Source organism: Grus americana, chromosome 8 (genome assembly GCF_028858705.1).
Source record: "Grus americana isolate bGruAme1 chromosome 8, bGruAme1.mat, whole genome shotgun sequence".
Classification (NCBI taxonomy): Eukaryota; Metazoa; Chordata; class Aves; order Gruiformes; family Gruidae; genus Grus; species Grus americana.
Window position 1 is genome coordinate 13,654,637 of NC_072859.1, and position 17,365 is coordinate 13,672,001.

The following is a 17,365-nucleotide window of genomic DNA, read 5'->3' on the forward strand; positions in this document are numbered from 1 at the left end:
TGCTGTGTGTAATCCACACACACCAGACTCCAGAAAGCTCATCCTGCTCTTGCAACGTTTACCGTGTGTGGGATCAAATGGCAAGGTGACCGTGTGCGGGGCTGGATCAGCTGGCCTGAAGTTTGCTGTATTTGCTTTTTGATGGGGTAACTTTTCCATTGAGTAAGTCAGATGGTCCAGCTCCCAGTGTAGTTTCACAATCCTAGGGGTGATTGGTAGTCTGTGGCTGAGATCAGGGAGGCCATGGCCATCCACAGAAAACTTCTAGTTAGATTGTGTAAATTCCTTTTAGGAAGCAGAGTCCGCTCTCCTCACAAAATGAAGCAGCAACACTTTGATTTCAGAGATGTAGAATCTGGCTTATTCTACTAGGGGAAAAGATGAGTGGATGAACTTTGTAGTATGTGAGAGATGTTAGAAAACCTGGGAGTCCAAGAGAAGTGAGAACTGAGTACTAAAAAAAAGGATGTGAAAACATTTTGCTGCCTCCCTTGCACTCCTCTGAAGTGCATACTTAGCGTGGGGGAAGCATGTGTGGTGTTTGCAGGCTGTTTACAAAGAAACAAAGGTGATGGTGGTTCTTTGCCCTCTACAAGGTACATTGTTTTCATCTAGTGAACTCGATGTACAGTTCTGTGATAAAGAGCTGCATTCTTGATCTCTAAATACCTGCTTTTCCTTGTTAAAAGTGATGTGTTGTGCACTGGTAGGGTGTTGATAATGTAACTGACAGAACTGAATCAGAAGATATGAATACTAGAAAAAAATTAACGCTTCTGAAAAATGTCAGACTCTTGGTTGACCACATCTTTATCTATCATGTCTCTGTCTATCATCTTCTTGCCACTTTCCAGCTGTTTTGTTCTGAAGGACAGAGGTACCAGGATTCCCCAGCAGACTTCCAAATGAGCCTTCCTGTGGTAGGCTGGTTCTTCTTGTATCAAGTATGAATGTTGCTGGCTTTTATTTTTCCTGGCTGTTGATATGGAGGGTGAGGTTGGGTTTGAGTTTTTGTTGTTGTTTTGTTTGTACGTCTTAACAGGGTGTTACACAGATTTGATAAACTCCTAATCCCCTGTGAGTCACAGGATGCCACGCTGCATGTAGTGATCATCCCAGAGGAAAAAACCCAAACTTCCCAGCACAAAACTAAAGTTTCTTCCACTGGTGACTCAAAAATAGGGCAATTCTACAATGTGAAGCTCCTTTAGAAATGAGAGAGTAACTGGACTTTAGAAAGAGATGATTTTCTTTTCATGCTTAACAAAGTAATGCACCTTGAGATTTATTTCTCATCTCTAATGCAGTTTTGACAGAATAACAGTACAGAATGTACCTGTTCTTTTGCTTTTATCAGTTTCTTTGGAGCATAGCATGAGCACAGACTGAAACAAATACAAGTGGCAGAGCAGCCCTTGGAATTTTAATTCATTTTTCCTCCTATATAAAGCAGGCCTTACCAGCCACACATACTTTAGAAGTATTTATTGTAGAGAGGGATTCTTCAAAGTACCTCAGAAGAGTTGGAGGCAAAGATCTGTGATAACACTTCAGAATAGGTGACCTGGGTAAATGAAGGAGCTTTGTGATTTGATCCAGAACAGAGTGGGAGAGGAGAAATCCCTGCCTTTTTTCAGTCTTTTACTTCCTGGCGATGATTCAAAGAATAAGGTCATGGAAATAACAAGTGTGGACTTTCTCAAATTCTGTCTCTCTTCCCATCCTGTCTCGTTCAGTATGCAGGATGAATGGCTGTGCTGATCATTAAGGGGTTGGTGACAGTCTCCACCTCTATGTTTGTAAAGAAAAATTGTCATACGTGTAAGTGTCACGACGTTCGTGTGTTCCTCATGTCTGTTGGTCAGGTGAAAGGCCAAATGCCTGCTGAGAGAGAACCTTTGCATCACTAGTAAGACAAATTGGAGAGAGACAGAGGGTCAATTTACTGTTGATTTTACAAACATGAGAGACTTTTCTCTCTGCTCACTAAGTATGAATAAAATGTATTCTTTCTCAGAGAGGCCTAATAGGCTTAGAGAGATTTCCTTATTTCAGAGCAATGTGTACACTTAAATTGTTTCTTAGGTTGTATCTATGATTTTTTTTTTCCCAAATGAAAGCTAAAGTGCAAATGAACCAATATTTTTTCAAATGGAGAACCACACTGTTCACAAGGTTTGCTTGCATAGGCTGGAAGAGAAGTAAGGGACGGAGCCTTTTCACATTACAGAAGATCAATGAATTGTCCCATGTTTTTGTGCTACGGAAAGCATGCCTATTTTACAAAGGTGTTTGCAGTGGAAGCCTGGGCCTTAGTAAGCGAACTGCTAGTGAAGGAAACAACTGCACAGAGCGCCAAACTGAGTTCTGGGCTTGAGGTTTGGTGTAGCATATACCATATTTTCTTGAGCAGAGCTGCCCTCCGTGAGAATGCACGTACTGCGTTTGTGATATAGGTAGCAGATTCACATGTAGTGCTGTTCCCAGCTGCATGGGCTTCCTGGCAAAGGTTTCTGTTGGCTTGGAAATCTTCGTGCTCCCCTATTTCACTGTGGCTTAGAGCTCTGTGTTGGTGAGGGAAGGTGGGCCTTCCCATAATGTTTTTAAAAATTCTGATTATATTGTGGAGAGCTGCAAAGTCTGCGTTCATCACAGAATCAAGAGAGGGCAACTTAATAGTGATCATAGTAATGTGTATATATATGCATATATGTGATAGCAGTGGAAGTAACACTGCACTGGGTCTAGATAAGTATCTGTAGAGGGGGATGAGCTTTCGAGGGGGGGCATTTAAAATGTTGTCCAATATTACATGCATAAAAGCAGAGTGGAATGGACTGAAAGAGAGCTATCAGCACTGAAAACAAGTGAGGAGAAGGCTAAGAATTAAATAATGAAATAGTGGTAGGAAGCAGGGATGGGAGAAGAGAAAATTTCTTTTCTGTATGTATTTTTCCCTGAAATAAACAGGTGATGTATCCATTAAAAACACATTAATTTATACTCCAGGGATTACTGCTAAGTGATAATATCTACACCATGTTGCTAATCTATCTCCAACATCATCCTTTTTGTAGAGCAAGAACTGTAATTCATTGTTTTTACTGTATTTACTTGACATTTTGGAATGTGTTGTAGATAATGAGTTGTGAACAAGGAGTGCTCAGTATGTTAAAGACTATGAAGTTTTAGGTCAGCCACTCATCAGGAAAAGTTTTACTTTGCATTTGCCATGACTATTTCTTGCCATAGATAGATGCTAAAAGGTGTCTACAAATAGTCTCAAAATAATGAGGAACTGATGATGCTGAAAATATGCAGCTGATTCAAAAGGTTTGTGTCTGAACAGTGTGTTTTATGTATGTGTCATGGCAAGTTTTTCCCCTGAGGTCACTGTTCTGGACAGAATGATTGACCTCTACTGCAGAAGACAGGTTTTAAATGTAAATCAGCTACATATGTTGCTTTCTGGTTTCTAGGTATAAAAGGAGGTTACTAGTTTTTCCTAACATGATGTAGGGTGATAGAAAAACTGAACTGGAAGAAACTTTTAATATAAGGCTTTGTCCCATAATACTGCAAATTCCATGTCATGTAATTCCTTTCCTTAATTTAGTGAGCTTTATGTTTAAAGCAGTCAGGAAAACTGTGAAAGACACAATTAACCTAATAGTTAGGTTTTTTTCTAATTTTTAGCCTAAATTTGCTCACAGCCAGCTAATACCTGTTTTTTGGGTTTTTTGTTTTGATTTTTGTCAGCATTGTCCTTTAGCATCAAAGTAGTTCTTCAGAGCTATGTATCCCTTGGCCCTACTTATAAAAATTCTTTTGTTTAGATTAAAGACACACACCCCCACCCCCCAAAAAAACCCACTAAACACCTCACAACAAAACCCCCTTATTGTCAGCTCTTTGTTTTCCTGTTCAATCTAGGGGTCCTTTTCAGTACCAGTTCTGGTTTAAGTAACTCTTTTTTGAAGACAGTTAATGAGTGTGATATGCATGGATTCAGAGAACGTCTTGTACAATTATTTTTCTTGCATGGTGTGTCGTAAGGTCCTATTAGATTCTCTTGCTGCTGTACCACATTGATTTCTTTTTATACTGTTGAATTTTGCTGTTTCTCCTACTGCAGTCCTCAAGATTTCCATCTCTCTGATAACTTCATTTTCCTCTTTATTAAAGATAGTGTCCACGCCATTGATGAGAGTACTAAATAAAATACTTCACAAGAATAATCCTTGAGGAATTGGAAATAACCTGTTTCTTACCAGGTGCATTCCCTTTTACTGCTTTCATTTTCCTTCTCCCTTAAACTCCTTAATTCCTTGCATGTTTTAACTTCTGCTGCTAATCCTCACTTTCTGACTCAGCTCTAATGTGACACCATCTGTAATGCTTTCCTGAAATCCTGTTAGATAAGATTTTCTTTGTACCTCGTTTATGTTATATTGAAAATCTATTAAAGAAAAGCTGTCAGGTTAGCCTAGTGTGATCCATAGCTGGCAAAATCTCATTGTGTTAGATCTTGTTTTCCAGTTTCAACCAGGTTTTTAATTTTTTTTTTCTTGCCAGATTTGTTCCAGACTTTAGCATGCTCTTGAACACAGTCTGTTGCAAAGTGGATCTTTTTTGTGTGTGTACATATGAGTTTTTTATCTCTCTTTGAGTGTGTACTTTCAAAGGGGCAGTAGCATTAATGAGAGTTAGCTCCAGGAATAAATGCATTGCAGACTGCAAGGCTCCCGAGTGTTAAAGTTAATTGGTGTTGGAAATTAGTTTTTAGACTACTAATAACAGTGCTAAGCCACTTAAGTATATCTAAATAAACCTGAGATTTGCTCATATTAAATAATACTGGACCAGGATTTTTTTTCCTGTGTGTAGTACTACTGACTCAAATGAAATTCAACAGATGTAACTGAAAAGGCAGAATTTTATCTGCTTAAGTTTCACCTGAGCCATAGGACACTACAGGGAGAGCACTTCTAAAGAATTTAAAATTTTGCTGAAGGTCAAGGGCTTTTTTGCATCTCTAGAACACTTCCCCTTGATGTGGTGAAAGTTGTCATAGTAACATTAAGAAAATCTAAAAGTCACACTTTTTGTTTTAAAAATCTATAAATCCATGCAGTTGAAAGACTACGTTGAAATTATTACTGGAAGTTTGCTTTTTCCCAACTCCTCCCCGCCCCATTTCAGTTCTCTTTACAGATTGCGCCATTGCATTTGATACCTGATGGAAAAGTTTCTGGCTTAAATTAGAGCACACAATGCCAAGGGTATGTAATCGCAAAAGATTTTGATTCTGTGTAAACATTAATTTAGTAATGCGAGGCAACTGCGAATGATAGTAAGTAATTTGCTAAGCAGGAATAATAGATGGAAAGTGGATTTTAATCATATTCTTTAACTACTTTCTGGAAAAATACTTCTTCTCAGGCAATGAACCAATGTCAATCCCATGATTATGGGATACTCTGGAAAGGTTTGTGCTGACTACTCCATTAAACGATAAATTATATATTCTATGAGACATAATTTGGGCAGGGAAACAACTGTAAGTGCATCTTTTGGGTGTCCTACGGTAGTTGATCAAATCATTCTCATTGACCAGACACTCACTTCCATAGGGAATGCACATATTGAATGAAGGAACAATGCAATCTGCTATAGGTCAAAAAATCAACAGGCATCATTACAGCCCACTCTACTTAGTATTCTATTTAGCATCTCTTTCATGGACGTTTGAACATTTTTACAGACTTTTGGCTGCTGTGAGGTTTTTAATTCATTTAGAGAGGCTTAAACTTACACCAATTAATTTCTCCTTTTTCTTCAGAGTTAGAAGAAAGAAGTGACATCATTAAAACTGGAGCTGTAGTTACTGTTGTATAAGCATTTTTTACAACTTTCATATAGCTGATTTGCTTTTGATTTGGTATTCTAGTAGCTAGATTAGCAAAGAGCATTTCAATTTGTACTTCTTATGCTGTCATTGTGTTACCGCTCAAACCGCAATAAAAACTTTCCAAACAGAAATGCAGCTTAGAAAGCCAGCATTGATTTATTCAGCGCTGTGTGCATGGGGGATCTCTCCTCCTAACATGCACACCTGGCCTTTAATCCCTTACGCACTTATACCCTTAGGTTACAAAATCACACATCACTACAAAATTTCATTTACATCACATAGTTACCTTATTGTGATTGGTAAAGAGTTTTCTCTCTTTGATTTAAAGCTATATACTTAGAGAAATTCAAAGAGCATGCCCAGTGAGGGGTGGTCATACCTCAAAGTCGGGTAGCTTTTAGAATGGAAGTGTGTTTTGGTATTTTAATTAGATTATAATGAACACAGTTCAGTCAAAGGACATGATTTTGACAGAAAATAAAATATTACTTGCATCCACTGCCAACCACATGCTTTATCTATTCTATCGTTCACGTAAGGTTAGGACTATACAGTGGACATAATTAGCAGCCACAAATTGGTTAGCAACCACAAACATCAAACAAAACACAATCACCCAACTGTCGCCATACCGTTCTGCTCAGAATGTTCCCCTCCCATCACCATGATTATCCATTCAGTTGCAATTGTTTTTATTGCAGTTTACTCTGCCACCTGATATACTGTGGATTAATCCCATTGAAAAGGTGGGATATCTGCAAAATTAACTGGTATCACTCTAAGATTCTGTTAACTGAAACACTTATTCCCTGACCTAAATTCATATTTTAGGGTTTAATTGAAGTAATGGCATCTGATGGTTTTCCTTGCTATCTTGAACCAAATAAAAGTTTAATGGACTTTCTGTAACAGAAAGAGGCACTATTCAGACAAAAATAAAACCCCAACCAAATGAACAGTGCAATGTGATGCTATAAGCATAGGTCTGTTCTTATTTGAGGACATGCATTTTTGGCATGACAAGAATGGATGTCACTGTTTATCTAGTGAATAACAGAGACAACATTGGTATATAAATGTTGAAAAAAAGTAAGTTTCCAATGCATCGTTTATATAAATGAATTTTAAATCCCCAATCCTCAAATTCATTGAAATGGAAGGGTTTGGATTTACTTGTTGAATTAAATCCAAAAACTTAATTCAGACATTTTAGAATAGTATAAAGTATAAAGAAAACACAATTACTTTTAAAAAGAAGCATGGCAATTGCTTTTGCTTTTGTATTTAATTACCTTACTCTCCATCTTCCTTTGTGTTTCTGCATTTCTTCCTTTCACTATTCATAGAGATATATGTTAGGTTTTACAATAAATGGCAAGTTGACATGATTTACAGTCGTACTTCTGTTGATTAATATTTCTGCATATTAATCTGTCTCAGAGTTTGGTTCTAATAGGTGGTATTCCCAAGAATGACATGAAAAGGTGATAATATTCCTTAGTGACAGAAACACTGTGGTTATAAGAATAGCTGTTGTTACTAGAGTCAATTGGTACTTCTGTGCTTAGAGGTCATTTGAATGTTAATTTTTAAGTGATTACATTATGTTGGTAATATTAGTAAGTTAGTTACTAGTATCCTTTAGAGAAAAAATGAGTGTGTTTTCAGCTGAAAGTAATTCATATCTATTCATTGCTTGTTGCCTGAAACTGTTACTATTCTGATACGTCATTTTTTGATTCGTAAGATCTGGATTTTGCTTCAGTAAGCCATTAAGTCACTGACACATTAAAATGTGTAATTTGACTTGAAATGTATTATTTCACAGTGTCTCATGAGAAAGAGTCAAGTCATTTTGTTACGTTTGAAAGAAAAAGGCCATAAAAGGCAATACTGTTGTGTACTTTATTAATAGGGGTCATCAAATGTATGTCTGCAACGAGACTATTTTAGGGTGATGGTAAGTGTTGCTTCTGAGCCACATACATAAGAGAAAGTGGCTCTAGGCCTGTACTCAACCCTATGGCTTCTTTGATGTGCTTCCTTTTGTATAGAAGGCTTTGGGTAGGATAAACTTTGCATGCCTGGTTTCAGCTTTGTTTCTCAAGGAGAGTGGGGATTTACAATCATCTGTTGCTGTAAGTATCTGTTAATTCCTTCCTAATAATTTCTGAACCTGTTCAACAGGTCCATTCAACTTGAAAGGAAGAACTGAAATCTTAGAAATTGTTACTATTTACACACAAAAAAGGGGTCGGTTTGGGTTTTTTTGGTTTGGTTTAGGGTTTTTTTGCCTCTCCCACATCTAGCAGGTAGTCTCTTTTGTGGAGTGTATAACATTTGCACTTGCTGGATTTTCAGTGGCTGTTGGAGTGCAACTGTCTAAAAGGGTACCTTTTTCATGATTTAATGTGTCAGGTTTGCTCTTTTCAGCTGCACAGGCTCAGTTGTGAAACTGGATAACAGAACGTGCAGTAGAAAGCTTTGATTTTGAAAATTGCTCTCATGCTTCATCTTTTGATACCATATGAGGTTGTTTTTTTACTGTTATTTGCTATGGTATCTGGATGCTTTTAAGAAATGTGGAGTGATTTGAACATCAGCAGGTCAAAGTTCCCTCATATTTTTTTCTGTAGTAAAAGGAAAAACTGTGTGCTTTGTATTGATCATGCACACCAAAAATTTACTGTGAATGAATTTTATTGTAAATGGATCTGCAGTTTGCATTGTGTACTATGGATCTTTGTGAGGCTATTTGGTGAAATAGTGTACGTACCTCTGCAGGAATTAATGTGCCTATTGTAGAAGCCTAAGGTGTGATAGCATTTCCTGATGAAGCTAGGCTGTAAGGAGTGCCTTTGTCTAGATTGGCAATGGCGAGCATTAACGCTGGAGATTTTCAAGACTGATACTCAGGAGTACTAATTGTTATCCAGTGAATTGCAACGAAGGTTAAATAATGCAAGGTCACTGCTGTGTTCTTTCTGCTTTGGGAAAGCTGGTTTTAAAAGGTCATTCTGTCCTGCTTTGTATGACAAGATGGAGGACTTACATTTTGTAATGGCTGTGACATCTAACTTAACAGAAACACTGGGAACTGAAAATGTTTCTCATGAGCTGTTGTAGAATATGAGCGTAACTTTGAGCTCACATTCTGGTGACAGGCTCAAACAAATTGGTACTAGTTGAAAACTTCAGTTTTAGTGTCTTTTGGTGAAATGGTGTTTATGTATGCGTTTGATATTGGACTAAAGGAAAACCTTTTCAAAATTTCTTGCCGCCTCCTCTACATTTTCTGGTCCAACAGCATCTTGGTCAGGGTAAAGTAGGGGCTTTTTTTCAGGTCCCCTGCCTGGACCACTTTTGACAGTTTAGAGGGAGATAAAGGAAAGACCTTTTCAGTTATGTCATTGAAACCCACATACCGGTTTATTGATATGGCTGCCAGACTCTACAAAGAGTTGTTACAAACTTGTAGAAGATTTTATGCTAAAGTCAAATTTCTCTACTAAATATCCTGGCCTTCATTCATGTTGATTCAGAAACATCATAAAATGTTAGATTTTTATATAGGCAAATACACTATTTTTCTGTGGTCTTGTTTTTCTAATAAATTTCAACTAAAAGCATTGTTAAAATCAGTTCGAGGTAGCATTTCTATCTAAACAAATAAACCTGAGCAAAATTAATAACTTAGAGTCTTTATAAATGAAGATTATTGGCTACCTTGCCTGGTTTATGTCATTTGTTAAAGATAACGTTTGCAGTGCTCATGCAAAAAATTGGAAAAAATATCGTAATTAATACAAATGGGGCTTAGATGCCAGTCTTGTTGTAAAACTATATTTTTTCACCTTGGATTGCAATACCAGATTCTTTATTTAGTGGAGCTCAGTTTTCTCTCCTTATAAAAGCCGCTGTAAACAGAACTAAATTCCATGCCTTTCAGACCTTTATAGCTCCTTGGTATGAATTCGTTCTTTTCCTGCTGCATAATGAGGATGCATAGTCAAAGGCTAGGGAAGCTGCCTGGATTCTTGAAGAACTGTTCTCGCCCTAACTTTACCATACTTTGAAACATTTGCCAGGATGTCCCTTTGCTGTCTTCCCAAAGAAAAACTGTCAAGTATTCCTAAAAAAAGCCCCATGACACCTCTTTCCCTAAAATACTTTGTTAAATCTGGATCTGTGTGAAGTATCTTTCCTTCTGACAATTTTCCTTTCAGAAAGAAGTTCAGTATGCAGTAGAAAGGACATGATATTTGCAGATATATAGTCTTTACAGAAATGCTAAAAATGTGGTAGAAATGAAGAGCTGCATAAGTGAGAAAACTCTCTCCCTTGGGGCATTCGGGTTCTAGCTAAAAGTCAGTGGGTATATACCTACAGAATAAGTAAGGAGAAAAAGAGAAAAGATATTAACTAGAAAATCATATACTGCAATCACACTGTGGACTTGTGTTCAAAGGGGCCACTCTGAGTGAAATTGCCAACAGTCACAGTCTTCTACAGAGAAAAGCCGCTACTTCTTGATATGCCTTTTATATGTAAAATGTCTCATTTTGTGATGTAGACTTGTATATATATGACTCAGTGGTAGGTAGTGATGAATAAAAAGTGGTATATAGATTTGCATGAAGTTAAGGGCTGGTCTCTGACTTCAAGGAAGCAGCTTGGACCTGGGCTTTTTGTTTAGGAATTTAAGAACAAAACCTCTTCCTGTTTTTCCCCTACTCTTCTTTCAGCTATGCCTTCCCAAAGTTAGGTGATTTGACATTCCAGTTTTAGCTTATTTCTGAATAACTGAAACAATATTAGTTTCTTAATTACTTTAAGTAGCTATGCTCAAATGTGGCTATTGTTATGGAACTAGAAGTGTACATAGGTTGAACATTGTTTGGTTTTTCTGACACTTTTTGAGGTACAAAAATTTGCAGGAACACAGCTAGTCTAAAAAGGCCTGGAAAAACCCCAAACACTAGAATTGGGAAAATAATATTCTGAGATATCTATGTTTTTAGCCATTGTTTCCAAAATGGATGCATTCATTTCTGGAGCCCTGGCCACTCTAGAGCAAGTCTATACTGGGGAAGGGTTGACCAAAGCAGGGTAATGACCTAATGGAGTAGCCAACCTGCTAGAGGGATACAGAAGGAGATTTTTGAGTCACTTGTCATCTTTTTTATCCCTACTGTTGTGCTAATTGTCAGGGTAATACGTTGTGTATATGCTAGATGGGTTCCTATTTCCTGTTGACTTCTGAAGTCAGCAAGGCTCAAACATTGTGCCAGGGGCTCCCAGGGAGTTGCAATTGGCACATGTAACCTCCAGCTGCAGCATTTCCCAAGTTTCTTGGTTGCCTCCTGCGTTAATTTTCAGCATTCTTTTGACAAGTAGTTTATTTAGTGTGGAGTCACAGTGTTAAGAAGTCAGTTCACTAACTTCAGCTTCCCAGGTGAAGGCCAAGAGGGACAAAATATGATCTAGCTCCTGTCAGAGCATGCTTTTTCTAAGGAAGTGTATTTTTATTGTTTTAATTTGGGTAAAGGAGAAAGGGAAGATCTGAAGATCAGATGTACCAGTTAATAGTCCTGCTTAAACACAGAAAGCAAAGCCAGCAAGAAAAAGCTGTTTTCTTGTCTCCTCTCTGTTCTCAATGTTATTCATCCCAGTGTGTTTTCATCACAGATAAAGTTATGCAAACCTATTCCTGGAGGCAATACTTTCAGCATGAATGCTACTCATTGATTTTCTTCCCAAACCAGTCTGAAATCAGGATTAGCACATCAGGATATCAGGAGAGTGAACTGTGCCACCTGTTGCAAGGGCATTTACAAGTTATCCTGTGACCAGTGGCTTGGGAAGGTTTTAGAGGTAGGTATGACTCATCACAGCTGGTTTTCTTTGATCCACAGTGTTGCTAGATTGACCACATGTGTGAATAGATGTGCTAGCTAAAGCAGTGTGAAAATTACATAATGACAATATTGAAACCAATATAAAAATCAAGCTCAGCTGTTGGTGGAAATGTGGTTTTCAGTCACGTGATTGAGAGGCTACTAGTGTTTTAAATTCTTGTGTGCAAGTGTTTGTGGCAGTAATTCTGAGAAGACTGATGCTAGGAACACAAACTTTGGCATGCAACTTTGTCATCAGTAGTAACAAAACTATGTTTTTCTGCAGATTGCCAGAGTTCCTATAAATATTGACTATGTTAGATGCTCACGGTTTTGCCTTATGTGCATAACGTGGTATATACACATGCACACCTTTGGTATGAGTATACATGTATGTGTGCATACTTTACACATAAATTCCAAGTACCCAAGGGAATTAAGTAACCATAACTGTGAAGAATTTATTGGCTATGAACCATTCACCCAACTCCAACAAGCAGAAAGCAGAGCTCAGTGAGTAGAGACTGGAAGTGCACAATCACAAATTGCAATGACACTTGCACAGCCTCTGCAGATCAGCCTGCCAGGATCTGCATAACTTGAGTTTAAGCCAAGGTATGCCAGGCCCCTTATGAATACAGCACAAACCTGGACTTTGGATTACTTTTTGTCAGCTATTAAATGCTTCTACTCTGGATGAGTAGAAGGTAAAGTCTGTGCTGCTCTGCGCTCTCCTGCGCGATAGCGGAGTGTGTGGCTGAACAGCTCCTCAGTGAGCTCTGCAAACGTTTCCAGCCCTGAGGAAGATAATTTGGTGGTAATGTTTGTATCTGGACAAACTTTTGTTGTTCTCAGGCTTTGGAAAGATCATACTCACTGTCTTCTATACATATTGAAATGCGGGTCTAAGGTTAAAAAGGTTAGGGATGTGCATGAGATATAATCATTCCCTGTGCCTGTGCATCTTGTTATGGCATGCAATGAGCATTTACATTAGATTGGATTAACTAGTAATAGAATATACCCATCTCAATATCTACTGAGATTTGGTGCAAGAATTTCTTCTCTTTTGAACATTATTTCCAAAATAAGCAACTTGTATCCATATTTCGGTCAGTCTTAGAGGGGTTTTTTTATGTATGAGAGATTAAATTGGGCAAAGGGGAACTTGTAAAGAAATTTTACACTAGTTACCATCTGTATGCAGCTATAATTACAATTTAATATTTCACACATGTTAATTTAGAATGAGGCAGACTATGGTCCCTTTCCAATAATTTATTTCCTCTGATACCAAAACAACTCCTGAAGATGGTCAGGAACTGTTTTCATAGATATCTTTAGTAGACGTGTTTTCAGATCCGATTATCTTTGCTGAGTAGAAAGTTAAAGCTGAAAGAACCCTTTCAGTCTTAAAAAGGTTGCTCTCTAATAGTTTTATTATTTACAGTTGTACATGTGCTGAATATAGTTGACTTGTTGGTGTGGTGGAGCTTTCAAAGAGGAGTCATAAGCTGGCACAGAGGTGTGTGATTCTGTCTTGTATTGGAATGACAATACAGTGTTTTGTTTCCTGCAAGGACAGATGGTAGATGGGGGTGGCAAACCTGCAGTGTATAATCCAGCCACTGCTGTAACAGAGTCAATAGTGGATGTACTGCTTGCTGAGACCTGCAAGAATAAATAGCTGAAAAGGAAATGATGTTAAACTCTGTATTTTCTCTGTTCTTATGCACTCTAAATGACAATAATAAGCCTCTCTATCAATGCTAGTTACATATAGTTCAAGTAGGCAAGAAAGGTTTAATGAGAAATTTGTAGTGCCTGGGGAATATGCTCAGTTGGTACCTTTTTTTAACCTGTCTACAGTTTATGAAATCTATACAGAATCTACTTTAACATTTAAAGAAGCATTCCTTAGGAACATGAATAATCATCTCCGAACATCCCAGGATATTCAAAATCATTCACTTTATCTACAGTACATGGTTCACAATTTTTAGTTACAGAAAATAAGTTAATATATTGGTATACTGTAGAAGATTTCATTAGTTCAGATTTTTGATTTATTTAGATTTTTTGAGGAGATAATATTGCAGGGTGGGGATGCAATTCAAACACTGAAACTGGTGACATTTCAAATTTAGTCTACTTCGCCTTTGATTATTCTGTGTTTACTGAACAACAGCTTGATCTTTCCATTTGACCCTCTCTTGTAGAATTCTTCTCTCCTTCTGTTGTCTGTGACCTGTTGGTGTCACTTAATTTCACTAGTCACTTTACCTTGGAGATACTGAGAAGTATTTGCTTAGTATTTTCAACACACCATTCCACTCCTGTTTTACATATTCACTCCTGAGGGCTGCAGTTGTGTTCTGAACTCTCTTTTATGTTAAAATTTGATTTGTATCATTGGTTTTACACCACTGTTGCTAACTGTTGCAGAAATCTCAGCCTATGTGATTATTCTAAACAGTCCCTACATATTTTGATCATGTAATAGTAGTCACGAGTCATGTGTTTTAGTTCCACTGGAATGAGATGGAAGTCACAAAATATTTGACTCAAAGCTTAGAGAAGTCAGTGGAAAGACTGTTGGCTCTGTAGAAATCTGGAAAAAAATCCTAAGGGTAAATGTTCTGGAAAAAATTCTAAATAAAAAAAAAAATCATATCTTTTTCTCAAATTTATCTTAGTGACTGATTTAATTTTGAAAATATAAAAAATAGCATGCTTGGTGGTACTCTCAGTCTATATTGCAAAGTTGTCAAACGGTAAGGGTGAAATTCAGATCCTCTTGATGTTTATAGTAGTTTCGGTGCTGATGTGACCAGACCCAGGATTTTTTCTTGGGAAATGTAATCCTGTTACCTCTTCAAATTATTCTCCTCTAAATTCTTTGATGTCATTAGGATTTTGCCATGATTGTTACCTACATATTAACCATGAAAAATGTCTGCGATCCCACCTATCGGTGCCTTTTTTAAAGATGCAAGAAACTTCTAGGAGCAATTGTTATACATGCCAGGCTCTGGCAGGAGAAGTGTTATGAAAGGTAACACACTGTTCAATTTGATATTTGGTTAACATCTTGATCTGGGAGACTTTTTTTGAATTTAAGCATGAGTAGCCTTGCTGATTTGTCATAGCTAGAGAAATACATATGTTTTACATATATTTAATTGTTTACTAAGTAATTGTTTGGTGGCACATTTGTATTGCAGTGTTAGTGCAACATTAGTTTAAAAGCATTAATTCAAAATTTAACATATCTAGCATTTCTAAACTTTCAGGTCATTTTCTTTTATTGCTCCAGAAATAACTAGCTATGAAAATGATGTGAGGCAGTAAAATTTTGCAATTTTGTGTTTAATGATTAGGTATACTGAAGTTATTTTCTCTTGCAAGACAGTTGAAACAGTATTTTTTTTTCATCCATTTTAGATGTTGAATAAAAAATACTAAAAACCTAAATGGATCAATAACAGATTAACCAAAATCTTGAGAATGGAGTTAGAGGGGAAAAAATAAAACTCTCTGTCAGTAACTCTCGTAATGGCAGCTCACAAACTACAATTAAAAGTGCTAACACTCTGAAAATCTCTGAGGTCACTAGTGAAAAGAATAATCCCAGCAGTTTCAACAGCATTAAACTCACCCACCTCCCAAAAAATCCCCCAGTGAACCCAAACGCAATATTTCACTGTGATGCGTTTAGAAGGTCACAAGATTCAACTTGAAGCAGATCACAGTGGTGGAAGCTCTTGGATTGATTTTTCCCGGGCTACAGCTTGCTTGAGGAAAATCCTAGCTTCCATTTACCAAGTTTGCTTTTTCTCTGTAAACTTTGCTCAGTACAATTGCATGGCTTTGCTGAAATTAAAGCTTCTCAGTAAGTATGGAAAGGAGGGAATTCCTGCAACTTACTTCATGAAGTTTTAATAAAATTTCAGGCAGGATTGGCCATTCAGCTTGTTTTGGTTTGGGTTTTTTTTCTTTCTCTGCTAGATGGGTCAGATAAATGATGAGTCTAGCCCAGCCTGTGCCAGTGACAACAGGCGATGCAGTTTTGGGAAAACACACCAGCTGGGCTGCTTTCTACTGTCCCATCTACTTTACTCCGCTCCCCATGCCCCCCCTGCCTGTAATGATCATATCAGAGGTGTTGCGGGGGGGGATACAGTGGAGATGATACAGTAGAAAGATACAGCTGTTGCATGTTCATTCAAAATTTTTCCTGATGTAGTAGTAGAAAAAAATGTTAGTTTTTAAAAACAGTGATGCAAACTGGTCTTTCAGTTTACCTACACAATCTTTATTACCTCTCATTTATGCACTTTTTTTTTTAGCTGAACATGTTGCTCTGACTTTATGGCAAAAAAAATAAATAAAAATAAAAAATAAATAAAAAAATAATCCTTTTGATTAATCCTTGTACAAAACATTCCTCTAAAACAACTTGGACAAAAGCAATACAAGAAGAGGAGTGCAATATTTGGGTAGTTCAGATTCCTCCCCCCCCAAAAAATAATAAAAAAATCTTTCTGTGCCAAACTTTCAAGGTTCCCACATTTGTACCAGGAAAGTTCTGGAAAACTAGTTTTTTGCCTTTGGCCATGACTGAAATCCTCCTTGACAATGCTGAGCAGTAGGGCTTCTGAATCTCACTGGGACCCTGTCCAGACTCACTGACAGGGCTGAGAAGGCTTCCCTCTGGACAGGCTATGGTGGCACAGCTAGGGGAGCCGGCTGCCTCTGGTCGGAAGACTGTCCGCTCTGAGTGGAGCACTAGAATAGTCGAACAGTCTTTGGCCAAGAGGGAGAGAGGAGGCCTCTACGGCTACATCATTAGAGCCCTGCATCTGCTTTAGTTACAAAAGATGTTCGGAGATCACTTCCCTACTGGAAATCAGCGGCACGTTCCCAGGACTTCACAGGGTTGTGCCCTAAATAGTGTCAATTTAAAAAAAACCAAAACACCCTCCCCCCCGCTGCGAAGACTCCCAAACAAACAAAAAACAAACAAAAAAAACCCCAACAAAAACCCACCAACAAAAACCAAACCAACTCCAAACAAAAAAACACAGTAAAAAATTTAATTTTCCTCTGGTAATGTAAGATTAGATGTTATGTGCTATTTCTAATGCTTTAGGAACATTAAATAAGCATATCTCCATTGAGACGTGGCTGAAGTGTGTCCGAATAACTAAGGTGTTACTGAACGCAGGAGGTACTGCTATCTCTTGGTCAGCAAGCAAGGATAATTTCTTCACAGAGAGTATAAAATAGGTATCAGCTAAGGCCTAATCTGTGTATTACAGTTACTCTTGGTGAAGTGGTAACAAGTCTTTGCTAGCAGTGTTCTTAATGCTTCAGTTACCCTACTTCAAACTACACTTTCTTTTCTAATGCCAATTACGTACTGAGCAGGGATCCAGGATTTGTCCTGTCACTTTCTCAGTGCTAAGTAGAAATCAACTGTATTCCTCTCTCATGGACTGTGAGGGGTTGATGGAAGAATTGGCAGTAGAATATTGCCTCTCTATCTGTTGTT